General features: G+C 46.3%; 1 protein-coding gene across 2 annotated transcripts in view; it reads right to left on the bottom strand.

Moving 5' to 3' along the window:
* Parva (parvin alpha) overlaps positions 1-22104 on the bottom strand; it is a 159162-nt gene that overhangs the window by 65993 nt on the left and 71065 nt on the right. Inside the window, exon 1 of one of the 2 annotated variants that reach the window (XM_031387907.1) lies at positions 5095-5116. The exons of the other annotated variant lie outside the window; for it this stretch is intronic. The gene's annotated coding sequence lies outside the window, so the exon portion shown is untranslated. Of the gene's footprint in view, positions 1-5094; positions 5117-22104 lie in introns of those variants that run through there. 2 annotated transcript variants of the gene reach the window in all.

Raw genomic sequence — 22104 nt, 5'->3', positions numbered from 1 at the left:
CAAAGCTATGGATAGGATCCTTCCCACCGCTTCCCGAGGAGGCTGCTGTTTGCCTAGAATGATTCGGAGCACAGCATCGGCTGAGCACCAGTGGCTGCCTATATAATTTAATATGATGCCACTTGAGACTTGTGGATCTGCTGAAGAGCAAGCAGGATCCTGTCTCCTGCCTCTTGGCAACGGAGATGTGGACTGCCTGTTTGTTTCTGCTCTGTTGGGGTATATATCTCAAGTGATGGGTAGAGACAGGGCAGGCACCAGTAGAAGGCTTGTTGCCCTTTCCCAGGGGTCAATTCTGGGAGCTACTTCAAAAAGGGTCTTCTGAAATTTCTTAGCCCTTTACAGACTAGAAGTTGTGAGTGTAGGCAGAAGCAAGGTATGGGCACAATTGGGTGACCTAGCCAACCCTGGGCATGCAGTAGCCATGAGGCACCCCCAAAGATTTCTCTCAATGGTATTGTGGGTGCTGCACTGTCAGGAGAAAGAGCCTAAGCTTATGGATAGGACAACTAGGTGATAGAATACCCATTGACACATTTGTAAATTCAGATCTGTCTTAAAGAAAACCCTCTTGGGTTTTAAATATTTGTCATGTGGTATATGGAGTTTGCTGCCTGGTTTGGTTTGATGCAAAGCCCTGCCAGGAGAGGCAGGCCTGTACCAGTCATCAGCTCCATTTGTAGATAAGGTAGTGAGGTGACTGGCACTGGTGCTGAACTAAAACTCAGACTTGGAGACCTGGTCCCCTACACTCAGATGGCACATCCCTGGGGGGGACTCAGGATGTGGTACCAAAATGCTTGGACCATAAAGGCAGGGTGTAGCAGAGATGACCACCACTAAGGTCTGTCCTCTGGGTCCCTACATAGGTTTACCAGCCTTAGACATGGGGACAGACTGAGCAAGAGGATGAAAATGGTCTTGCTAGTGAGAGTAAGAATAATCTCTAGACAACCCATCTGTCCCCTGAACCCATTAGAGAAATTTTCTTTTCTTTTCTTTTCTTTTCTTTTCTTTTCTTTTCTTTTCTTTTCTCTTCTCTTCTCTCTCTCTCTCTCTCTCTCTCTCTCTCTCTCCTCTTTCTTTCTTTCTTTCTTTCTTTCTTTCTTTCTTTCTTTCTTTCTTTCTTTCTATAGCATCTGATCTTGAAGGCCAAGGGGTGGACAGTTCTGGAAGGTAGTGCTACAGAGAGTATATCTTCTAAGGGCTGGATACTTTCTCCACCCATATAAGGAAGAAGGTTAGGTCTGAAGGACCTGATACCTAGGATCCTCATCTCTGGCTGGTCTGTTGTTCTAGATGGTGGAGAAAGGGTTTTGTTGAGCTGGAGTGGAAGAAGATGAGGGTGATGTGGGGCTATCCTGGTGCTAATTTCTCTCTTCTAGAAAAAGGTGACTCCAAGTCCTCACTCACCCTCTAGATGCCCTAGAAAGGGAAATATTGGGTTATAGTGTCAATCCCACCCAGGGTCAGAGGACAAAGGCCCTTTTCATACCTGCCAAATCAATAAGAAGTCTAATATTCTTCCAACTAGCCAGAAGCTAACAGACCCAATACATGCAAATTTACCTAATGGCCTTTAATTAAAAGATTATGTGACCAGCATCAAGCTGTGCCCCTTAGATATATTATCCCATTTAATCTACAGGATAGAGAATCTCCAAAAATGAGTTTATATCGTCCCTACTGCTTAACTTATTAGCGTATAGAAAAGACAAACCTAGAGATCACACTGTAGGACTGAGCTAAAAGGTTCTGATTCACAGCAAAGGAAATTTAATTAAGGCATGTAATGTCAATTACTGTCATTCATAATCTTATTAGACCTCCCCAGAAATAATACAGATATCAAAATCTAGCATTACCTACGTGTTTGATGTAAATAGGATAAAATTATCTAGGTTCTGAAAATATCCAGATAGCAGACAGGGAAAAGAGGGATCTACGTAGTCTTCTGTGTCATCAAGTTTCATTAAGCAGGGACATGGGCGCCCACCTCCTTAGGAGAGCAGATTGTAGAGACTCGAGCCTGTCTGGAACTCTAGGGGGCCTACCACATGCTTTAAACCACTCAAGATCAGATACCTTCTTGTTTGTTCTGATAAAGTCCAAGAGAAGATTCAAATATCTAAGTAGGCTCAGACCAGATTGGGGGGTGGTTAGGACAATTCTCTCTCATGGGCAGCTTTGGGGGCCCAAGGAACGAAGGAACCACAGGAAAACACCCAAGCAAAGAAAATATGACACACTGGCCAAGCCACTGCCAGGCTTCCACTCGCCTGACTAAGGATGCCGGATGCGAAGCTCCTTCCTTCTCCTCTCTCTTCATCAGAGGGCATTCACTGTTGCCAGACTGAAGGTGAGCCAGGAGTTCGCTACCAGCATAGGAAAGAAACAAGACTTTTGCCTTCTTGGGAGAACAGTACAGTAGAGGGCGGCTGACAATATTTTTAAATGGCACCAGTTTATAAACATTAGCCAAGTTCCACCGAGTCTTATTTTCTGTGCATCTTAGATGGATGGTAGAATGTATCTATTCTACAAGGTCCCAGAAAAGACAGAAGAAATGACTGTGCTCAAAGCTCTTGATTGAAAAAAATTAAAGGGCTGAGGAAATGAAGTTGGTGAAGTGCCTACCTCTCAAGGATGAGAATCTGAATTCAGACCCCCAGTGCCCACTCCTATCCCAAACACGTGCACTTGAAAGCGAGGCACAGCAGCTCACATGTGAAATCCCAGTGAGAAGAAATTAGAGACAGGCAGATCCTTAGGGCTCACCGCCCAGCCATCTAAACTTATCAGTGAGTTTAAGGCTCAGAGAGAGACTGTCTCAAAAACTAAGGGATGAGGGACTGGGGAGATAGATGTCTCAGTGGTTAACAGTACATACACCTCCCACAGAGAACCCAAGCACCCACCACAGGGTGGCTTACAACCACCCTGACTCCAGTTCCAGATGGATCTGATGCATTTGGCCCCTGATGGCACTTGTGTTCATTTGTATACCCCCCCACACAAACACACATGTATCCATGTAATTATAATAAAACAGATAAAGTGAAGAGAGTCTAAGGGTGACCCCTGACATGGGCCCTTGGTCTCCACACACAGGTATCCACATCTTCACATATACAAACATGCACACACATATATACACAGTTTAAAAGTCAATACAGAGTCTTCTCTATTACCATTCTTACTATGAGAGACATTCTCCCCAGCTACTGGTTTGTGTGGCCTGGGGCAAGCTGCTTTACTTTCTCTCCTCTTGGCTTTCTTGGGTCCCATACTCTTTGCTTTTAGTAAAATAAGGGAATAGTGACCTCTAATAAAGGGTGAAAATGCAGCTATGATGGCTTAGAGCTACGATTAGCATGTCAGCTGATGATGGCCATTATTAGTTTGCAAAACATCCAGAGAGTAGCCTTGCTGTGAAGGTGTGTTAGCACCTGACACACTCACAGTGTAACTCCAAGCTCAGTACAGGCACTGCTGACCACTGCACTGGGCAATCCTTGGCTGCAGGGAACTGCCTTGCACACTGAGGGATTTAATGGCATCCCTGGCCTCTCTGCTCCATGCCATCCTCCCGGGACATTGTCTAATGTCCCCTGCCAAGGGACACATAAATGGCCCCTAGAGAGAACAACTGATGTGGCTGAGAAGAATGCTTGAAGAGAAGGACAGAGTTAGAGTCTGCAGAACAGAGTGGAAGTGAGTGAGCCCATGCAGCTGCCCACAATGTCACCTACAAGAGAGGCCCTTCAGTGGTTGGTGCTTCTTAGCCATCGATAATATACGACCTTTTCGATAAACATAAAAATCTATTTATCGAGATTTAAAATCTCAAAACAAGATAAACATCATGAATAACCCAAATTAGAGTTGCTGTAACACACGGGCTCCTTTTCTTCCTTTCTTTTTTTTCTTCTGTTACATGCAGTTCTCCCCTGCATCAATTCCGATAAATCTGTGTGGCCAAATGTCAGCTCACACTGATTTACATAAAAGAGCAGGAGAGGAGAGGAGAGGAAAGGAGGGAAGGAGGACCAGGGAGGGAGGGAAGGGGAGGGGAGGGGATGGGATGGGAGGGGGTAAGATGGCCCAGTGAGCATCTGAGTGGGCACAGGCACTTGATGCCAAGCTTGACAACCCGAGTTCCCTGCTGAGAACTTATTTAGTAGAGTGAGAGAATCAACTTCTGTGCACTGCTCTCTGATCTCCACAAGCACACTGTGGCATCCATGGGCACATACAGGTACACGCAGAAAAATAAACGAATGCCAAAAATTATTTTTAATAAGGAAGAAAATGGAAGTGGCTCAGTGGTTAAAAGCATTTGTTGCTCTTGCAGAGTACCTAGGTTTGGTTTCTACCACCTACATGGTGGCTTATTACTAGAACTTTAAAAACTGTTCAAGGTCATTCTCAGCCTCAAAGTGGTCTAACTGGCACACATGAGACCTTGCCTCAAAAAATTCAACCCCCCCAAAAGGTCATAGGTTAGGTTTTTCAAAGTTCACATTTGCATTATGAATGGTCACCATCCACTTCTGCTTTTACTTTTAGCAGATTAGTATTTGAGGTTTTAAAAATACCACAACGCTCTATATTATAGATTGTATTGACTTTGGCCACAGCAGGAGGGTTGTGATGTTACACAGAGCTGAAGCATTTAGTAGTCAAGTGTAAACAGTTATGTTATAGGGTTCTCATGAGACAGAAAGATCCTTATCACTGCTTACAGCAAGGCACTTCAGCATTTGTGGCTCCCATTAGGAAAGACAGTGCCTACACCTACTGTTCAGAGCTCTGGGGTCCTGATTGTGTTCTTACATTTCTCCACTTGGAAAACTTGCCTCTGGTTAGAATGCCTAAGTCCAACAATAAAGAAACAGTGGGCCAGGACAGGATGCACTTCATCACAGGAAATGAAAAGATGGCAAAGTTTAGCTTCTCACCGGATTCTTACAGCTGGACCAGACTAGCTGCCACGTGGTCACCATCCAATGGCGATATTCTTGTGTTTTTGTCAAAATACATGTTTATAAGGTAAGTTCACTTGATATTTAATAATACAAAACATTCACTTACCCTGGCCTATTATAATACACTTGATCTGCCATGCACCTGTTGGTCATTTGGGCTGTGTCAGGGTAGCTAAAATTAGGTCAGCTGATCTACCTACCTTCCCTGCCTGTCTCAAGCGCTATTTTCTTGACTCTGTTTCCAAAAGTAGAATTGTTGGGTCATAAAGGAACATCTTGTGATCTCTTCGCTCCTGTAACACTGGTATATAGGAGGAAATATTGGAAGATAGTTCATAATATCCTCTTCAAAGCCCAGGTGGATATGTTTTCAAAAAACTCTGCCCAAGTTAGATTTGATGGCTTTTATTTAGTTTTGATAATGTAGTAGGTATGAAATGGTGACTCCCAACTCCTAATGTGACTTGTAAATTTTTCTTCCTAAGACTTGTTTACAGTTTCCATGTGTGAACCGTCTGCTCTTATCCTGTGAACGTTTGTTCAATGAAAATGTTTGTGTGATATGTAGGTACATGTAAGGACATGCACGTGCATGTATAGGTGCATGTACATATGTGTGGAGGCCAGAGGTCAACATTGGCTGTCTTTTCCGTTATTTTCTACCTTACTTTCTGAGACAGGATCTCCCACTCAACCTAGCACTCACTGAGTGGGGTAGACTGACAGTGGATTGACTCCAGGGACCTGCCTGACTCCCTTTCTACCCCAGCATGGGGAGTTACAGACGAAACCATCACACCCAGCTTTGAACACGGATACTAGGGATCCAAACCCAGGTCCCCGGGCTTGCATGACAGGCATTTTATTGCCCGAGCCATCTCCCCAGCGCCGCCCCCCCCATGAAGACTTCATCGTATCCTTTCAGATTTTTAATAAATTCTTCCCAAAGTATGCGGCTATTGAGATGTTAGTTGTCATGCTTCACTGTGCCCCACCTATTGCCTCTCCTTTCCTTTGCTTGTTGATTTTCTTCATATACCCAAAAAGGTGTTTTTTTAAAATATAATTGAACCCATCAAACTTGTCACTGATAATTTCTTCAATTGCTTCAATGGTCAGAAAATTGTCTTTCCTCAACAATTGGGATAAGTGTGCCATTAAAAAAAATTAGCTCTTTAAGCCATCTGGCATTTGTTGTGGTCTAGGGGATACAGTGACCATATTTTCTGAGTCAAAAATTGGAACATGTGATCTGACAAATGCCAATGTTCTTATGGGTAAAATGGGACAGAATATTTGAAATTGAGACCGTACTGGAAAATTGCAGACATGTGGCCCCCATATGTAAGAAACAAGCTGCTATTTTAAAGGTACAGTGCCAGCCCCTGCTCTTCCTCACTCCCATCAATGTGAAGCAACAGAAGCCTGAGGCCCAGCCTCACCCACAGCCAGATCCCAATCTTACGAAGACTCTGATGGTATCAAAAGGGTCAAGGCCAACTAAGATGTGACCCAGGGTTGGTTAAATTACAAAAAGTTCTGTTTCTGTCCTCCCAACCTGTCTGTGCTTTTCTGTTACTATTCTCTGCGAAGAAGTGGCTGCATCACTGCCTTCCACCCCAAGCAGGGTTGGATCAAGGGAAACTATCTGAAGACATCTGGGAGGGGGGTGGAGGTCACTGGGGTGTTTTTTTCCTGAGAGCACTGTGACTAAAAGCCGTAGGTCTCAACAGTTGGGGCCCCTCCCCATACCACCATCCCTTGAACTGAGTACCACCCCACTCTTGTCCCTTCAGATGGTACCTGAAAGATGGAGTATGCTTAGCTCATTCTTTTGTAACCAGCATTCATTAAACTTTACACTAGCATCTTTAGGCTGTCTCAGAGAGACACATGCAATGATGGAGCAGCATTCCCCAGATTCCATCACTAAACTGGCTCTGGGTACACAGTAGTTAGAAACCGTCTAGTTCCTTCTAGAAACAGAGCCTGCTCCAGACCACAGCCTGCTTCAAAATTCTGCCAGCCCCTTTCTGCAGGTCAGGACCCTCTGTTCAACCTACTGGCTGCAGAAATGCTGCACTCTGGACAAACTGGTCCACACTGTAATCCGGAAGCCCATTCTGTCTTTATGCCTGCATCCCCTGTCCTGGCTTTATCCCATCCTTGTCACTTTCTGTTCCCCAGGCCAGTGTCGAGTTCATCTATGTGACAATGGCCACACAATGGGCAGAACGTCATTAGGCAGAGGAACTCATCATTGCCATCTTCTGAACAGCCTTTTCCTCATAGCCCCTGCCTATGGTCATCTACTGACTGAACTGTCCAAGCACCTATGTATCCTTTTCTGTCAGTAGATTGTTATCTCTGAATGCCAAATGCCCAGGGCATGGCTGAGTAAGCCTCAGTAAATGCTTTGTCAAAGATAAATGTGCATTAATATTCTTAACCCTCTAATGACCAAGAGGCAGAAGTTCAGTTGTCACTGACTCTTAGGTCTGCACCTCTGGTGAGATGGTTCAGTGGCAAAAGCTGTTGCAGACAAGCCTGATGACTTGCTTTTAATACCTGGGACACACATGGTGGAAGAAGAGCTGGAGGGGCCACCATAGGGGCTGGAGGCGGCAGCAGCAGGGAGGCCTCTCTGGTTTCAAGTCTCTCTGATTTGGTAACATTACAATCCTTCAACCTGCAGGCACCTCTAAGGTGAGTCTCTTGCCTCCTCTCTAACTTCCCACACACTGCTTGACCCTCTGCTATGATCATTGGTGTTTTGAAGCTAGGCGGTGAATTGTTTAGCTATTCCACATCTCTGACTTCCCACGGCACTGTGGACAGTAAGAGCAGACGGCAGGCAGTGGGAGGCAAAAATCACAGAAGTGCTGTTCCTGTGTCCTGCCGCCTTGCTCGGCAGATCTGGTTGATGACTTCTCTCTGAGTCATGAAATGCTTCTGAAACTCCTCTGATCTCTGTCTGCAGGAAACAGCATACTATTTCTTGCATTTTTCTTTTACATTTTTAACCCAGTTGATTCCTTTCTATGTGGCTATCCCAATCATATCCCCTCAGGATAAATACATGCTCACACAGAATAGCTTTCCAACTTCATGGCACCGATTAACTAACATCACTCCTTTTGATCAGTACCTGGAATCCTCTAGCTGCTTAGCCCCCATGTTTTCTGTGCGGGTTTGGCTCATCAATTAAATCCTGGGAGAAAGACCCAGGATCACTCTTGCCCCCACTTGGATGGTAATTCGTAAGGAACTTTATTTTATTTATTTTTTTTTTAAAGACAGGATTTTATGTTGTCCAGGGTAGGTAGCTGAGGATGACCTTGAACTTGTGACCCTTCTGCCTCCACTTCCTCAGTGCTGCCTGGTCTTTGGTGCCAGGCTTCTTGCAAACTAGGCCAATACTCCATATCATTACATCCACAGCCCAGAAAAATGGGGTTTGCTTGCTTGTTAAGTTTCCTGCAAGAAAGTTTAGAGGCAAGGGGCCATGCTCATTATTTTTGGCACTTGAAGCCCAGCAGATGGTCTTATCAGCCACATCTCTACATTTTCAACTCTTTTGTAGACGGAAACTGAAGAATGGCATTTCAGAAGAGGTCAGAAAGGCAATGTTTATAATCTACCTCCCCCCAAAGTGGAGGCCTCTGGGGCTTATACTCATTACTATTTGGTCATAAGCAACAGAACACCCCCCCTTCCCCAAGCCCAGTAATTAAAGCAGATTAAAAAAAATACTTGTGGTAGGCAGAATCCGAAAATGGCCCCTTATGATTTCCTGCCCTAATCCCAGGGCTGTGACCAGACTGGGCTCCTGTGGCCTGCCGGTGGTACGTTACTGGGAAAGGAGATTTCACAGATGTAATTAGTTTTGATTTTGAGTTACTCAAAGGAGATTAGGTAGGTAAGCCCACCTAATCACAGGAGCCTTTTGGAGCAGTTTGCCCCTGCAAGCAGTGGAGGATGTTGGAAAACTCCGTGCAGAGCGGCAAACTCTGTTGCTGGTGCTCAGGAGGTGGGAGTGACCTCTAAGGGGTCAAGCAAGTCCCTAGCCAACACCAGCAAACACATGGTGACGTTGATCCTCAGACTGTGAGGAACTGAACTGAGCCAACACCTCCAACAAGCTAAGCAGAAGGGCCTTCCCCAGACATTCATGAAACCCAAATCAGAAAGCAGAGCTGAGCACACTTGGATGAGAGGAGAGACAAGTGAGGGTCGCTTTAAACAGACACTGACACAAGTTCATGGGTAGGGCTCCAAGGTCTGGAGGAGAGAACCCCAGGAAATAAAATTCTGTTCTCCCAGGGCATTTGCTTGGTATCTCTCTTAAGTGTGGCCAGCTTCCCATGGTTCCAAGTGATCGCACATGGCTGCCGGCCCCATAGCTAGCTACCCCACACAGCCAGTACATATCATTTATCAAAGAGATCCCTGTGTTTTTATTCAGATTACTGAGGGTAAAGCTAGCCACTGGGACTCATTTGCCCACCAAATATTAATTGAACCACAGAGGCAGTATATTGAATGCTGACAACTGTTCGATATGCTGGTCTAGGCAAACCACAGATAGGAAAGGCTTTCTTCTAGAAAGATTACACTTGAGTGCAGGAGAGGCATAATGGAAAGATAAACAAACAAACAAAACCAAAACCCTACACATAAGTGGTACCAGCAGGGACAGGTCAGACAGGATGAAGGACTAAAGGCACCTAGAGATGCTGTTGTCAATGGTGATCATAGGCTTATGGAGGCCAAGGAGGTGGATCCACGGGAGAAAGTTTTTAACAGAGATTTGAGAAAAGATGAATCTAGGTCTACAAATGCGTTCTTTCCTGAAGGGACGTTCAGGAAGAGGAGCAGAAGGTGCAAGGCTTCAGGAGAGAAACACGCTTTGCATGTGTAAGGAAAGGTAGAGGCCAGGCATCAACATCTGGAGCACAGAAGACAAGACAGACAGAGGTGGGAGAAGTGACGGGTGTGGGACCAATGCAAGTGGCCAAATGCCCTGGGCTGAGCGTGGGAAACTGTTTAAGAGTTGACAGCAAGTGTGCACATATTGTCAGACTGCCTTCTAAATATTTATGCTTAGACTCAGAGAGTAGTGCTGCTCTCAACCCTGGCCAGAGAAGTTTTCTTTCTATAGTGGACAGCAGTTAATGCAGGGTTCGTAACTGGTTAAAATGGTCAGAATAAGTGATTATTGAGTTTGCAGTCCTAAAAAAGTCTATGCCAGCCCTCTACACAGGCTTGGGGGACATGGAGGAAGAGAGGGGGAAAGAATGTAAGAACCAGAGGATGGATGGGAGGGGCATGTGCTGGGAGGCTGCCTGTTGGACATGACATGGACATGGTGCTCAGGAAATCAGAGCAGCTATAGCTACCTGCACGAGATCAAGTCAACATGATGGGTCAGCAAGCCAACTGGCAGCACTCACTGGACTTAATAGTGTGTTACAAACAAGAAAAAAATGGAGAAAACATGAAGGCAGCAGGAGACTTTGTCAGGAGTACCTGAAAGGGGGCTGGTGGTGGAAAAGGGAGTTCGCCATGGATATGATCAAGACTCACTGCTTACTTGAATTAATTTATCAAACAATAAGCAGATGATTTGCTATTCAAAGAAAAGGAGGAACTGACACGAAGCTTTGGGATGCAACAGGCTGGTCTTTAGAGTCAAATAAAGTCTAGGTATCTAATCTGTGATCCATGGACACTATGTACCCCAGGGTAACTGTGAATGTGTCCACCACAAAAATCATAAATTTATTTTAAATGTTCTGAGGGTTTCGTGTGTGTGTGTGTGTGTGTGTGTGTGTGTGTGACTTTTTTAAGCACAACTGCACAGCTCTCAAGCCGGAACACTGTTGTTAGACAGAAGCACAGCTCCCTAGGCCTACTCATGTAGCAAGGCTTCTGGACATCTCGGTGCCAGAGAAGAGTGTAATGGTCAGTCTAAATATCTACTTCCATCATAGCAAAGGCTAACCATGGTTAATGTAATAAGGCCCCAATCATTTGAAAAGTGGAAGCCTAAGAGCTGAGGTCCCCAGGCCATAATGGGAGCGTAGGAGGAATCCTCTGAGAGGCCGCTAGACCTTCTAGTGCAGCCCAGGGACTGGGCCCAAAGAGACTCTAATTGAGTGACTGTTCACAAGTGTCCCTCGGATCAGAAGGTGTAGTATCCCCTGCCACAACCCCACAGTCCCTGTCCACTGACTACTTTTCATCCTAGACTCACTACCATTGGTTTTTAGAGACAGGGCCTCACTGTGTAGCCCTGGCTAGCCTGGAATTCACTCTGGAGATCAGGTTGGCCTTGAGATCACAGAATTCCACCAGGCTCTGCCTCCTGTGTGCTGGGATGAAAGCTTGCACTACCATGCTCAGTTCTAGATCCAGTCTTATTTATACACCTTCTCTTTCCTGGCCCATGAGGACCCAGGAGATGGACCATCCCAGGTTCCACCACCCTACTCCCATCCTCTTCAGAACTGGCTTGGCCAATCCCTACCCTAGACTGCTTCTTCCCTCTTTCCTTCCTTTGTATTCTGTATCCTATTTTCTCTAGAATAACTCAACACATTTACTGAGCAGTACCTGTCGGTGTTGTCCATGGTGAGAAGATGAAGGGAGGTTCTGAAGCCTAATTCTGCCACTGACCAGCTGCCTTAATTTTGGGCAAGTGACTCAACCTCCATGAACTCATCTGTGAGATATGGGCAGTAATGGTTCTGCTGGGAGGGTTTCGGGTGAAGGATAACGTCTCTCACATGGAGCTGGAGAAAGAGCAGAACTTCAGCAGGTACGTGCCGAATACTGGCTAAGTTCATGAGTTATGATAAGGCCTGAAGTATATGTGGTGACTGAATACTGATGATAAACTCAGATGAATAGTTCATCAGAGGGCCAAGGTCAAGGTGAACTGGAAGCAGTGCCCAGTGCCATCTCTTGCCTTCCCAGCAAGCTCACCTCCCTAGCTGCTCAGCCAGCCCCAGCCATCAGGACACCCCCACCCCCACCATCTAACTCACAGCAGAAGAAAGCCTCCTCCTTCTGGTTTGGAAGGAGACTTGGATGCCAAGCACGGTCTAAGCACATGCCATCATCTCTGAACGTCTCCAAGCCTGCTCCTTCAATTCCATTCAGTTCTCCTTAGTTCAGTTCATGAGAACAAGCCTGTCCTGTGTCCCAGCAGTATGCAAGGCAGGGAGGGCACAGAGAAGGGAGGGCTGTGGGCTCTTTCTACACTGCTCCTATCTAGTGGAAGTCGCCAAGATGGCTAGTTCCTGCACTGTGATGATGCTCACAGTGGATGCTCTTACGGTACGGTGGAGGTGGATCTCTGTTAAGACTTAGAAGGGTGCAGGTGATGGAGGGCAGAGAAGCTTCTGAAAAGGGGGGACTCAGAAGTGGGTTGTGAAGGATGAGTGGAAGGTTGCCTGGCAGAGGCAGGGAGACCATGTCCTGCAGTCCACCCCTTGCCTGTTCTTTCTCACAGACCCTGTGGCTTTCTTCTTCTTTTTCTGTCTCTCAAGCCAGACAAAGAGAAGACCCAGCATCTCTTCTTTTTCTTATTTCCAAATCATTACAGATCAGTACTTTGTAAAAGTCAAATAAATTAGTAAGGAATACCAAAACGGGGCCAGAGAGATGGCTCAGTGGGTACAGTGCTTGTGGTGCAAAGTTCAGATCCCTAGAACCCACATAAAGCCAGATGCAGTAGAACACACTTCCACCCCAGCACTCCAGCAGTGGGGTGGGAGCAAGACACAGAAGAATCCCTGCAAACCCCAGGTCAGCTAGCATGGAGCACTAGGTGGCAAACAACAAGAGACTGCCTCATACAAAGTGGAGGCTGAGGATGTGAGGGCGCTCTGACAAGTCACCCCATTGATCATCAAGGTTGATTTGAGCTAATCCAGCTGCCCAGAAGGGAGCACTTTCCTCCCACAAGGGAGAAAGTACCAAAATGAAGTATTAGGAAAGCAAAGGAACAGACAGACCACAGGCTCAGCTGCTTCAGCAACTATTGCAAATGTCTCTCTTCTGGGATTGCAACAATGTGAACCATAGCAAGCCACAACTACAGAAGGCCACAGTGGGATGGGAATCCTCATGCTGCCTACCTTCTGTCTACCAAGAGCTTCATTGTCATAGAGTCTCCAAAATAAACTCTGGAGTCACTTTTAAGTAATTTTTTGCTTTCATTTTGAATTCGTTACTGATCTCTTCAATAACTTTTCCCTTTGGGGACAGTCTGGTGACCCCTTCTCTCCTTTGCAATCTAACCCTGTATTACTTCAGATCAGAGTCCTATTTGTGCTGGCAAGTGCTGGCTGACAGGAGCCTGATATAGCTGTCTCCTGAGAGGCTCTGACAGTACCCGACTAATACAGAAATAGACACTCACAACCATCCATTGTACTGAGCACAGGGTCCCTAATGAAGGAGCTAGAGAAAGGACCTAAAGAGCTGAAGGACTTGCAGCCCCTTAGGACAAACAGAAATATGAACTAACTAGTACCCTCGGAGCTCCCAGGGACTAAACCACTATCCAAAGAGCACACTTGGGGGCACTCATGGCTCCAGCAGCATATGTAGCAGAGGATGGCCAAGTCAGCATCAATGGGAGGAGAGGCCCTTGGCCCTGTGAAGGTTCTGTGCCCCAGTGTAGGGGAATGCCAGGGCCAGGAAGCAGGAGAGGGTGGGTTGGAGAGCAGGGGGAGGGGGAAAGGAACAGGGGTTTGTTTTTGTTTTTGTTTCTTTTTTTTCTTTTTTTTCCTTTTGGAGGGGAAACTGGGAAAGGAGATATCATTCTGAGTATCCTCCTTCTCCCCATCCTCCAATCAATGTCTGTCTGTCATTTATTTATTTATAGACAGAGTCATGCGTAGATGGAGATAACATTGAACTGACACTCCTGCCTTCACCTTGATGTTGCTGGGGTTACAGGCATGCACCACCTCATCTGGTTTTATGTGGTGCTGGGATTGAACCCAGGGCTTTGTGTACGCTAGGCAAACACTCTGCCAACTGAACTACATCTTTAGTTTTCCAAAAGATCTTTTCAATTGGGGAACTTATTTTTTTCCCAATCCTGTCTCATTGTGTTCTCATTAAAAAATACTCAATGGCTCCCTGGTGCCTCTGGTATTGATTTTAACTTCCCTAACTACTGGCCACAGAAGTGTGTATGACCTATTAGTGTATACCACATGACACTCTTATGCTAAGCAGCCTTTCCAGGCCACATCCTATCTACCCAAGCCCTGCTGGCCATCCCATCTGCCTGATGTTCTGGGCACCTCAATTCAAGACCGTTGATGGAAAGCCTCTAAAGGAGTTGTGTGGGGTTTCCGTGGCCTGAGATCTGGGGCCAGCTCCAGGAATCTTCTCAACTCTCATTCTAGTGCAGGAAAGAGGTTATAAGTGATCGTTGGTGAGTTGGCAGGTGTCAGGCTTATTGTTAGGTGGAACAATGTCACCATACCAGCCTGATCGCCTACTAAATGATCTCTCTATCTTCCCACTAGTACATTGCCTGTCACCCTCAGGAAAGAATGATACCAAATCACAAATAATAACAGAGATACACCTGGAGAAACCAGCTCCCCAAGGACACACCATGGTGGGAGGAGAGTAGGCTTGAAGTACCAAGAATAATTCCAACCCCACAGAGTTTCCATGGCCCAACCAGTTTGTGGATGGCAGATTTGTTCCAGGCTAGAGCCCTGCCCAGCAGGTGAGAATATGGATGGCCAACATGGCCACCCAAGCCCTGCTTTAAACTCCACGGACTCAGACACCCACCCTCACCATCATCACCAGAGGAACACTTTCTCCCCTAGGACTCCGAAGTGATCACAGACACAGACTGCTAGCCTCACCAGCCACTTATAGAGGTTCTATTCTCATGTGCCAAGTTAGAAGCCAGCTTTCAGGTGCAGCCTTTGGAATGGCCAACCTGCTGCACTTCTGCAAGGATGTGATAATTGTGAAGAAAAGAGAAAGACACATGGGGAGGGGAGAAGATGGAGAGAGAAAGGAGAACCTGGGTCACCCTCATCACAAGAGCAGAAGAGAAGACAGCAACAGAAGAGAACTCAGGACGATGAAGAAAGTTCTGAGAGTTGGGAAGTGAGTCCGTGGAGTGGAGCCAGGACTCGTGTGTAAATGGAAGCAAAGTGTCTTCCCTCAATGAGCTTTCAAGGCAGGTGATTAAGGGAAGGAAACATTGCTGACTGGGGAGCTCAGTGCATGCATGCTTTTGTGTGTGTGTATGTATGTGTGTGTGTATACATGTGTGTCCAGGGGCAGGGCTGGGGGGGTCAGGTTAGCAGTCTCAGTTCCCAGCAGAACATCTGGCTGGCAGAGAGCATCTCCTAGTTCTTTCGCATGGGGACTACACAGTTCTTTCAGTGAGAGCACAAGATATTGGAGGTAGAGTGGGTGAAATCGGGAACACCCACTATTGTCATCACCCTGGTGATGTGTGGCTGGAATAATCAGTTGTCAACTGGACTGGGTTGGGAGGACACCAAGGCTCTGGAAACTGGAGGGTCGTTAGTTAGGGGCCAAAGAAGGATCATGAAAGATAAAGAAGGAAGATGGAAAATGGTGACCAGGGAAGGCTGATATTCAGACCTAGTGTGATCCATTTAAGACAGGGAAATGAAGTCACAGGCTGAGTGGCTCTCATGGACAGAGAGGCAAAGAAGGCAGAGGAACCAAGTGGCAGGTAGACAAGTGAGCAGGGAGAGTCAAATTCAGTAGGCAGCCAGGGTGGATGGTCTCGAAGGAGACTAAGATCCCATGGTTTTCATGAATGCCAAGAACACCTTGGCTCCTAAAAGTCAGGTGTGGGTGCACAGTGCACACCAAGTACCCCAGCTTCTGGGGAGGAGGTGATTCAGAGGCGAGTGACCTCCATGGACATATGAAAAAAGCCTGAAGCTTGGCAGAGATGAGGCGTTGGAAGGCAGACCCAGGTTTCCCAAAAAGCATGCAAGGAGTGGGTTAAGCATGGTGGGGAGGTTCCTGGCAGCAGAGCCAGGTCTCTAAAGAGAAGGAAGTGGTTAGGGAGGAGTATGGCAGGAGGCAGAGCTAATGTGAGCGCATGTACATGCACACGGGCACGCGTGCAAGTGCAAGTGTGTGAGTGCGCGCGAGCGTGTGTGTGTGTGTGTGTGTGTGTGTGTGTGTGTGTGTGTGTGTGTTGGGGGTGGAAAAGAAGACAGAAACGAAGAGTGGCCAGAGTGGGGCTCCGTTTCATGGTGGCCCCCACACACAGAGGGAAGACAAGCCTGCAAAGCCAGCAGTTCACTTGTTTTGGAGGTAATTTTGTTTTCAAGGATAATTTTGACCCTCGGTTCCTCCAAAAGACCAGAAGCAGGACTCTGTCACCTGACTGTTAGTACAGTCACATGCAGAGGTGGCTCAGGCCCCAGAGAAGGGCTTGAGGTAAAAACCCAGCAAGGCCTTGTCAAAGGAGGGCAGAGGAGGAAAGGAAGAACAGAAAACAAGAGGCTGTCGTAAAGCCTACTTTATGACTTCCCCAGAGGCTTTAAAAGGTATTTATGCTTTGGTAATCCTAGAGAGCCCCTGTAAAGGAAAGTGCGGGCCTGTCATAACACGCCCTGTTCAGTGCTGCTCTATGCCAGGTCCTCAGCTCTTTGTACTCTTAGAAATACATTTTGGGGACCAGGCAGGACCCACCTGGTTAATCTGCCATCCTGCAGCTGTGACAGCAATCAGAGCAAAGACAGCACAACATTCTCGGGTCCCTCACATCACCCCTTGACTCTGTGGCAGAAAACAAGGCTTCGGGATGGGTTCACACCACCGTCTTTCAAACACATCTGGGAAAACCAATCACGTGCACCCTGCTTTAACCACTGGTTGGATATCGGAATCTGACTGTAGCCTGTACACAAGTCTCCCAGCCAAGCCTGGAGGTACACACTTGTAGAACACAGGGCTAAGGATGCCTGGGCCTGCGTTAGGTTAGAAGGGGAGCTAGTTCTCATCCTGCCTCACATTTTCCTCTTCATTTTTATCTGCGGGATCAGGCGTGTGAGAGAGGGGAGGAGAGAGGCCTGGTAACAACAGCTCCCCATCGTTCTTGGTTACTTACATCTGTGGTCAATTTTCCACACTTTATTCCATAAAAGGTAAATGAGACACGGTACTTGCAACAGGATAATCTAAACAATGAGAGCCATGTTACTGTTAAACTCCATCTGGCTGATCACGCCCAACCCCACACTTTTAACTCCTTGAGGAAAGAAGGATGGCAAAGCAGAGGGGCTGGAACCCTGGTCTGGATCTCTTCCTTCCTGTCAACCAAAAGGAACTCCTCTGAGGGCTCGGCCAACTCCAGTGTCCCTCCTCATCCTAGGCTGGCCATGGAAAAAACAGCTTGTAAAACGTTTCTTACCAAATGCTTTTGCTCTTCTTTCTCTTTAAAAGGAAACATTAAAAGCCTGTGTGTGTGTGTGTGTGTGTGTGTGTGTGTGTGTGTGAGAGAGAGAGAGAGAGAGAGAGAGAGAGAGAGAGAGAGCTTACACACTGTCCAAACTAAAGCACTCTAGAGCTCCTTCAAGCCAGAGGGTTCATTTACATAATGTTAATTTCCAAAGGCAACACACACAGTGAAGAAGCAGTGTGACTGTTCTTTCCTTTTATTTGGGCTTACACATTTTTTTGGCCATCTGTTATCTGAGAAAATTGCAAACTCAAATAAGAGATGGGAAAATTTGTAAAATCAGACGGTGTGGGATTTTAAAAATTCTTATTCTTATTCTTTGGGTGGGGAGCTAACGATAAGAGATTCCGGGAAAGCTTCGGATGGGTAAGGTCATTGGAGAAATGGAGCTCGGTATTTCCCTGAGGTGCAGTGGTTCCCACCTGCTGAAGGAATTTGACCTTTGACCTAGAAGTCCAGAAGTCCTTTCATTTTGGTCCTTCAGAGCAGCGGCTTCTCCCAGCTCCCTCTGAGAGTACTGAAACCTCCAGCACAGGTCAGGCTAATATACCTTTTAATTTTAAAAACCGTGCTTGTTATCTTCCTCCCAGGTCACATGTTCCAGAATGAGCCACAACAGCCCTCATTTGCAACCACGCCCTCCCCACTGCTTAACCACAGGGCCAGCCTAAGCAATCTCTGCTGTGGGAATTGGTTTTCAGAGGTGAGGCAGAAAATACGCTCAGATAAAAAGGCCCCAACAAGACTGTCTAAAGTAGCCACTGGAAATATCAATTCTGCATGCCCTCTTCACAAAGAAAAGTTCATTTCTACGTGTGTGACTTTTGTCTGCATGTATGTCTATGCCTATGGAAGCCAGAAAAAGGTACAGATCCCTGGGAAGTGGAGTTACCGACAGCTGTGAGCCATTCTGTCTGTGCTGGGGACTGAACCTAGGTACTCTGCCTTTGACCACTGAGCTCTCTCTCCAGCTTCTAACTCTCTGGGGAGATAGCTGAGCCAGTGAAGTACTTGCTTTGCGTGAGGATCTGAATTTGATCCCTACACCCCATGTAAAAACCAACAGAAAGCAAGTACCATCACTCTGGGCACAGAAGTGGGCATTGGTAATCCCAGCCCTGAGAAGCAGGGGCAGATGGCTCCTCCATGCTCACTTGGTGAGTTCCAGGCCAGTGAGAGAGCCTGTATCCAAAAAAGGTGGGTGTTATCTGAAGAATGACGCGTGAAGCTGTCCTTTGGCCTCCACACACATATTCACTTGTTTATGTGCAACTGCACGCATTTGTATAGGCACATGAATATACACACAAATAAAATAAAAAGACAGTATAGATAATCTTGATAATAACACAGAAAAGGATAACATAAAAGCCTGCTAGGACATCACTATGCTTAATATTTTGAGAAACATTTTGCTATCGAAGTCAGCTTGACCAAGGCTTATGTTTCCTGAACCATCTCTTCTCCTTTGTACTGATTAGCCAATTGCATGTCAAGTTGTGAAGTCAAGCTCCCACCACTGGGATGAGATGTAGTTACCACCTGTGTCACAGAGAAAAGAATGTTTACTAGCTTAGTTGACGATCTGGTCAACCCTTTTAATAAGAAGAAACTGTCTTGCTGAATCATTTTCATTTTGTCTGTGCCTTCCTTTGTAAAATAAACCAAGATTATTTTTCTCCTCAACAATGTTTACACAATTAGAATTAGAGAGATGGCTCAGCACTCGGACAGTGCTTGCTGCTATTTCAGAAGACCCAGGTTCAGTTCCCAGCACCCAGATCAGGGAGCTCACAATTGCCTGCGACTTGAGCTCCAAGATATCCAATGCCCTTGTCCGGCCTCCACGGGCATTCGCACACACATGCACATACACACAGACCAACATGTGTATGCACAAATAGAAATGAAATAAAAATTTAAAAATAGATCTATCCAGGGCTGGAGAGTTAGTTGGCTCAGTGGTTAAGAGTGCTTGCTCTTTATGTAGAGGACCCAAGTTCAGTTCCCAGCCCAGATTAGGGAGTTCACCATTAACTGTAACTCCAGTTTCAAGGGATCTAATGCCTTTTTCTGGCTTCTGCAGACACTATACCCATGTGCATTAACATACAGACATGCATATTTACACGTAGTAAAAAATAAAGCATATATCCGCATGATCAAATGTGGCTCTTTGTTGGCCAACCTGCTCCTATGTGTGTGTAGTTTTTGGTGTTGTCTGGGTGACTTGCTAAGACAAGCTTCCACCTTTCCCATCTCCCTGCAATCCCACCTCCTCTGGCTGCACAGAGTAACTCGGAGTTGAAGGAGTTAACAGTCACTAACAGAACCCGTGGGAGACAAAGCATTGGACCCCATGATCATAAATCTCTTTCAAAGCAAGTCAGACTGCATTCTCTTCAGGCTCTCTAAACTCGGCTTTCATCGTCGGTTACATAAAGTGATATTTACGTCCGTTCCAACGCTCTTCCTTTCCCAACACGTTTATCTCAGGAAATGACAACAGGAAGACACACCCCCTCCCATCCCAAGCACACATGTTATTTTTTAAAAAGGGGGGGGTTACAGAATCAGGCTAAATCACTGAATTAACAGGCTTTTTTTATTGGAATTCACTTTTAATATAAATTCTCAAACATCTGTAAGCAATATTTTATAGTAGTGAGCAAGAAAACAAATGAGGAAAAAAAAAAACCAAAAAACCCCCATGACTTAACTAACCATTACTCAACTACGGCAGTGGTTTCACAACCCAAAGCAGAATAGGCAAGACTTTAGGATAACTGAAAAAGTGATTTTATTATGAATATGTATCATAAACATCATGGATGTCATCACAGTGCCGTCCCTCTGAAGAGCTTATTCCTTTGGTCCCATGCTGTGATTTCGGTCAACATAGGTGACTCCAATGGAAGCCAGTGTCTCTGTGTCTCCAAGGACCCTGGCTTCAGTCAGAGCAGGGAAGACTGGGAATTTCCAACTGGTGCTGAGCTAGAATGACGTTAAAGTTAGAAACAACAGAAGACACAGGAAAGTCCCAGATGACACCCGAGTCTCAGCTGGGTGAGGGTGAGTTTGTCACACCTGGCAGGGCCTTAAGGAGGGGACAAGTGTGCCTTCTGGGGCTGGTAAAAGCTCACGGGGACCTGTTTTTAAAGGAACTGGGATGTGGGGAGACAGGAGGAGACCCACCCAGGCATGGGAGGACTAGAGATGAGGAACAGACATGCCACAGAAAGGCTTAGGATTTTGGAAGTCCTGGATTGGTTCTAAGCACTGAGTTCTCTACTAGAGACAACATGGATCCCACCGGCATGAAAGGGACTGGTGACTTCTGGCAGGGACTGCAGATGGGGGCTGAGTACATAGCGGTAGCCAGTCTGAAGCTCATGATCCTGAGGACGTGAGCAAGGGACAGGTGTGAATATTACATCTGGGTTACACTGGCGGCCAGCCTGTCAAATGCCAGGGTCTCTGTCCTTGCCTGCTGGGGAAGGGTTCTGAGGTGGCCTGCACAGGCAGGGCGTGGGGTGGGGGCTCTGGCTGGGTATCTAGGCAGTTATCTACTTATCAACTAGTGTAAGCATGGTCTCCTGGGAGTCAGCCCTGGAGCAGAGCCAACAGGCTGCTTCTCCCCTACTCCCCCCACCCCCCATGTGTGTGAAAGGGATATTGATTGGTTAAATAAAAGAAACCAAGGTGGAGGAGGCTGGAGCTGGGTGGGAGGAGCTCGTACTGATCAAATTTCTCAATAAACATTTGCTTTGCTGATAAGTTTGGCCTCTGTGCAGTGAGGAATTCTGTTCCTTCCTGCTAATGGCATCAGAGGGGGTTAAAGGTAGAGAGCTCATCTAAACTCATCCAGCAGGTTTGAAAGGCTCTGAGGAGGTAAGGTCAGGGGTCAGGAGGGAGTCAGTTACCTTAGGGTAACTTCATTTGATGGTTAATGTCCTCTGCTACAGCTATACACAACCAGTCAGTCAGTCAGTCTGTATGTCTGTCTGTCTCCTTGGCATACAGAAATGAATGTGGATGTGCAGTTACCACAGAATTCATGAAATATAGATTACTACAGAATTCACTAAATCACCATTAGGATGACCCAGAATCATAACCCCCATCCCCATCAATGCCCCCTCCCTGAGACTCAGGAAAGAGGTAGCCTCTGCTAACTAACTGTGTGTCTAGGTGGGCATGGTGAGGAACAGTCCATTGCTCTTAACCTAAGGAGATTTTTTTCCCTTCATTGGGAACAAAGGCATGGTGTTGAGCTGCCACTTCTCAGGCACTAAATGTCTAGGAAGTTAATTAAACAAGCTAAAATATTAAGTTAAAAACAAATTACAGGGCTGGAGAGATGGCTCAGTGGTTAAGAGCACTGACTGCTCCTCCAGAGGTCCTGAGTTCAATTCCCAGCAACCACATGGTGGCTCACAACTATCTATAATGGCATCTGATGCCTTCTTCTGGTGTGTCTGAAGACAGCTACAGTGTACTCATATACATAAAATAAGTAAATCTTAGAAAAAAAAAACCCTCACCTTCTTTAAAAAACAAACAAACAAACAAATTACAAAGCTTGATGTCCCTCATTTATGATGGGGGGGGGGG

The sequence above is a fragment of the Mastomys coucha genome, unplaced genomic scaffold (genome assembly GCF_008632895.1).
Source record: "Mastomys coucha isolate ucsf_1 unplaced genomic scaffold, UCSF_Mcou_1 pScaffold21, whole genome shotgun sequence".
Taxonomy (NCBI): Eukaryota; Metazoa; Chordata; class Mammalia; order Rodentia; family Muridae; genus Mastomys; species Mastomys coucha.
The sequence above is the reverse complement of the archived record's forward strand: the minus strand, read 5'-3'. Positions and strand labels throughout refer to the sequence as shown.